Source organism: Chrysemys picta, unplaced genomic scaffold (genome assembly GCF_011386835.1).
Source record: "Chrysemys picta bellii isolate R12L10 unplaced genomic scaffold, ASM1138683v2 scaf3842, whole genome shotgun sequence".
Taxonomy (NCBI): domain Eukaryota; kingdom Metazoa; phylum Chordata; order Testudines; family Emydidae; genus Chrysemys; species Chrysemys picta.
Window position 1 is genome coordinate 1 of NW_027056543.1, and position 5,000 is coordinate 5,000.

Consider the following 5,000-nt stretch of genomic DNA (forward strand, 5'->3'; position numbering starts at 1 on the left):
CTGATGCAGGAGGCTGCAGAAAACTCCAGTTACCCTGAAAACTTGCCCAAGCTGCTAGACCTGACTGATGCTTAAGAGCTGCTGGGATTGCCACTGGCTGTATACCCCCAGGAGATGGAGGATGAACCTGGGGTTCAGGTACACCCTGAGGGAGGGGAGAAAGGAGCCCAGCAATAGCCAACTGCAGTCTGGCTGCAGGAGCATCTGAAATGCGGTCAGTGTGTTGCAGTGGGATTCCCTGTTGATCCAGTGGCAGACCTCTCTGTTGCTGTTAGCGCCCTGAGTTGGGACACAGTGGAGTTGGGCAGGCCTGTGTCCCCCTACCCGTGCTGACCCACCATTGGGGTGGCAGTACTCCCCCTCTTCAGGCCCAGAGGCCTGTGCTTGTCTGGCTCCCACTAGAGCCAGGACAAGAGATTATACCTGCACACCTGACCACTGGTTGGTGGGCTAGACACTTTGGTGGGTGCCTGACCCCTGGCTTGGGGTGGGGGAGAGTGGCCCTAGACTGCGTTTGGTACCCTGCCCCGTCTGAGGGCCTGGGTTCCTGACTATGCCCTGCCTAAGGGTTGGGCTTTAGACTGCTTGATGCCCTGCCCTGCCTGAGGGCTTTGGCCCCTGAACCTCTTCTCTCTCGCTGGTGGGATCGAGCACTGAGACTGGTAACTTCCCCATTATTTTAGACCAGTACTGGACAACCTGCAGCTCCCATTGGCTGGGAATGGTGAACCATGGCCACTGTGAGCAGCTATGCAAATGTAAACAAATGGTCTGGTGGCCTGCCAGCTGATTACCCTGACAGACTGTGTGTGGCCATCAGGTTGCCCACAACTGTCTTAGACTGCCCTTCAAGGAGGAGTGACAGCAAAGAGGTGTGGCCTCTCTCAGAGATTGACAGCCAGGGAGGACCCCCCACACACACACCTACATGCCCCTTTGCACTGGTCCATCAGCACAAACAGGCCAGAAACTTGACAGAACTGGCCAGATGGGATTTATCCAGTGTAAGGGAAATCCCCAAAGAACCTACAGCTGCCACAGGGGCTTCCTTCAGCCTGTGCCACCTCTGCCTCACCTGCATGCTGGGGGAGGTCTTGTGGAACCCAGCTCTGCATTGTGTACCCTCTGTGTAAGTCTCAGAATCCTCCCCCTCCTGCATTTTCTTACACTTAAAGAAGCAGTACTCAGAAAACAGAACCCAAGCTGCATTCTCCACAATAAATATGTATTTAAAAATCCAACTGCCAACACTAAGGGTTGGGGAACTGACCTGACCTTCCACCCAAACTCACACCTAGCCTTCCTGCCAGTTCAGAAATATCTGGATAGCCATTTTCATTCTTGCTTGCCTCTATACCAGGCTCCAGTGACCACTGGAAGTGGTAATGCCTAAATGCCGTGAGACCAGCTCATCAGAAGCAAAGAGTACTTTAAATCTGCTGGCAAGCCATGCATATCCTAGTGCTCCCACACACAGGGCTGTTCCACAGTGTGCTGTTCCCTGATCTCCCCTGCTTCAGAAGCCATGGTACCAAAACTGTAGGATGGGCATTAATGCTGACTGTCTTAGCATTATCTTGCAGGTTTGCTGGGGCTGTTCTTCAGCTCGGCCCCCTCTCCCATCCAATGGTTGTTCTTTAGCCCAAACTTGTGGAGCCCCATGTGCACGATGCTCATGTTATAAGGCATCCAGGGGCTTAGAGGAAGGGAGGGAGGCTCCTTTGACGTTGTATGTGAAATAACCTAACTTGAGCTGTTTTCACCCCATCTGAGTTTAGAAGCAGGGTTACAAAGATGATGTGGCCCAGGTTGTCTATCTGCTACTGAAAGGATTTACAATAAAAATACTGATAAGTCCAGTAAAAGGAAGCAGTTATTCTCCCCTCCAGAAAAGAATGCATTTTAATTATTGAAGTCCATCAATTAATTGATCTGCCCATTGTGTATTTATTCCTTTGTGGCTCCCTTAGAACAAGACTAGATACTGGAAACGGGGAAGGGTTTTGTTACAAAAGGAGAGGGTGGTTAATTTTTGACAGCAGGCAATGAGAAAGTTATGTTTGTATAATAGTCAAGTCACTCTCTGTGCCGTGGCTCACTCACCGGCATGTCATCACCTTTGTGAGAAGTGTCAATAAATATTACACAAGTACCTCTTTCTAAGCACAAAACTCCTACTGGGGGAATTCCCAGAGCCCCTTATAAAAGGGATCCCGCTGACCTTTCTCCATCATATCTGTTTGCTGAGAAGATGAAGTGTGAAAACTTGGCTGTGCTGCTGGTCTTTCTACAAAATGCCATTGCATTGAATGCAGCCAGCACCATGCTCCAGAATGTGGTAAGATGCATATTATGACTTTCACAGGTTCTAATGTATTCCTTTTTCCTCCCGCTATTCAGGTTGGGAGAATATTTTAAAATTGAGGCAAGTTTTCAGATCTCCACTTGTTCTGTGGGCTCTCTGCATGTAGCAAGTGTAAAATATCACCTTTAATAAATGTCCTGGGACTTAATTATAAATTTGAAAACAAATTACACTGTTTTAAAAACAGCCAAATTCTGTTTTTGGTTAGGCAAATGCAACTCCCATTGAGAATCTGACTAGTTTAAATGCAAAATGCAAGTTGAAATTAATTAGCTGTGGTTTATACTTGAGACTAACTCAATCCAAAACCACAGATGCAAACACCCCTCATCCTTTGGAGTGTTCTAGATCTGGATTTAGATCTCAGGTTCATTTGCCCAGCACTTTGAAAACACAATGCACTATATGAGTTTTAGGTGATACTATCAATGCAGTCTCTTGGTCTAATAGGCCTTGTAGTGCTGGGACTTAGATAGTGAACTCAGCATCTAAGGGGAGGGAATGTTTTTCACTACAGCATCCTTAAGCAGTGGCAATTCCTGGTGGTAAGAATCAAGGCTGAAGTGTAAATATATAATAAGCTGAGGATGGGGGAATTTAGAATGTCAAGAATTTCTCATTATGCTCACCCTTGGGTAAACCATAATTTGTGCAGATATTTGTAAAATTTATGATGATCCTTGTAACTCTGCTGTTAATCACTATCAATCCCCCTGTACAACACGATCAGGGGGCCAGACCAATGGCCGCATACATCACCTTTTTGACAAGCTGGCACAAACTCCCCTGTTTTCTCTGAATCTATTTAATCAAGTGGCCTTTTTCCTGCCATCTTCCAGTTCCTCAGCTGTCCAAATGGCTGTTTTAGGGGCTGGGGGATGAGGGAGCAGGTGATGGGGATGCAGCAGCATGAGGCTCTGAACAGGTTCTTGGATGGAGTACGAGGAGGCCTGCAGAGGAAGCTGGCTAAAACTGGGGCTCCAGAGCACTGTCAGAATGGAGTTCTGCTTCAGTGCGGCTTTGAAGTTGTGCAGCTGGGGATGACCCCTGCCACGCAGAGCTCCTGCAGGAATGGAGCACTGCTCTTGTATGGCTGACTAGCAGCTACCTCCGTGTGCAAGCCCCTTCCTGCCCCACACGCCTTTAGTTTAATCACCCCATTTGATGCACAGTTTATCAAATGGTTTTGCAAGCACTGGAGATTGCCATGGTTCCCATTCGGTGGAGCTCGGCTGTGTACATTGGTGGGCTGCATCCCCGCGGTATAGTGTGTTGCAGGGCCGGCTCTGGCTTTTTTGCTGCCCCAGGCAAAAAAGCCTCCCCCCGCCCCCCGGCGGGGAGCGCAGCAGGGGAGGGCAGCGAGCACGGCTGCGGCCCTGCTCTCCCCGGCCGGCCGGAGCGCCGGGGCAGGGCGGAGAGCCCGGCCGCGGCCCCGCTCTCCTCAGCCGGCCGGAGCGCCACCACCCTCCAGGTGCCACCCCAAGCACATGCTTGGTAGGCTGGTGCCTGGAGCCGGCCCTGGTGTCTTGTGCAGTACATGGGACCTTGATTACTGTAGACTCCCAGGGATGCATGTTGAGATTCAAGAGTAACATCCAATCTTGCCAGTGCTATGGAGGGATAGGACCTGAAACCTTATTCCATAAGATGGCAGTGAGATGGTATATATTACTTGAACATGAATAATGCACATTGTTTTGGACAGACTGAGCATCTGCAGCCGTTCATTGATCACATGTAGCTTTTTTTTCAAGGGAAGGACTCCATGAAACAGCATTGTACCAGAAGAAACATTAACTGTCTCAGCAGTCAGTCGGAAATCCCAATCAACGTTAGAGCTGCTGGAGATGGCTCCTTTAAAATCAAAGTTTCAAAATATTGAGGAATCTGGACTGCTGTTTGGATGTTGGGAGTGGGAAAGGGGGTCATGATAGTGAGTTGCGTTGTAATAGGCGTTTGTTTCCTTTCCAGTCTACACCTTTCTCCCCTGTTGGAATAGACACTCTTAGAATAATTTTAAAAGTAGTTTGGTGGGTTTCTGATATTTAAATCCACTTTTTAAAAAGTTCTCAATTTAATAAATTAAGATCTAGATAAAGGGCAGTTTGTAATCTGTATCAGGGATTAAAAAAGTACCACAACCAAGCTAGCACAAATGGGGGCCTTATTAAAGGTAAGTACAATAACCATATTTGTCTGTTCGTTGGATATTTTCCTCTGCTCCTTTTTTCACTGTTCCTGCTAAGCAGAATGCAAATCCAGTAATGTGGGGAGTCTGAGGCTGACAATTTCAAAAGCACCTAAGGGACTTTTTTAATAGTGACCTAGGCCCAGATTTTTAAAAGCTATTTAAGCACTGCAGCACTCTGTTGTAATGCCGAACCAAGTTGGTGTCAATTCCCTTTTCAAAAGGATTTAGGCTTATAGGAGCGCAACTATAGGGGTTGTGTTAATCCAATAAAAAGCACAGTGTGGAACAGAAGCCTGTTTCTCTCACTTCATTAGAAGTGGACAAATTTAGTCATGGTACAAAACTACTTATAAAAACAATATTCAACAGCCAATATTTTATTATTTTTTTAACTCTAGCTGCCCCAAGTAAAAAACTTTGTTTATACCCCTGTGCGCTGATGGA

At 47.5% G+C, this 5,000-nt stretch overlaps 1 long non-coding RNA gene across 1 annotated transcript; it reads left to right on the top strand.

Moving 5' to 3' along the window:
* Nucleotides 1-4,985, top strand: LOC135980519 (uncharacterized). Its single transcript, XR_010597548.1, has 3 exons — nucleotides 1-138; nucleotides 2,252-2,338; nucleotides 4,120-4,985. It is a non-coding gene; the product is annotated as an uncharacterized LOC135980519 (long non-coding RNA).
* Nucleotides 4,986-5,000: the final 15 nt, after the last annotated feature.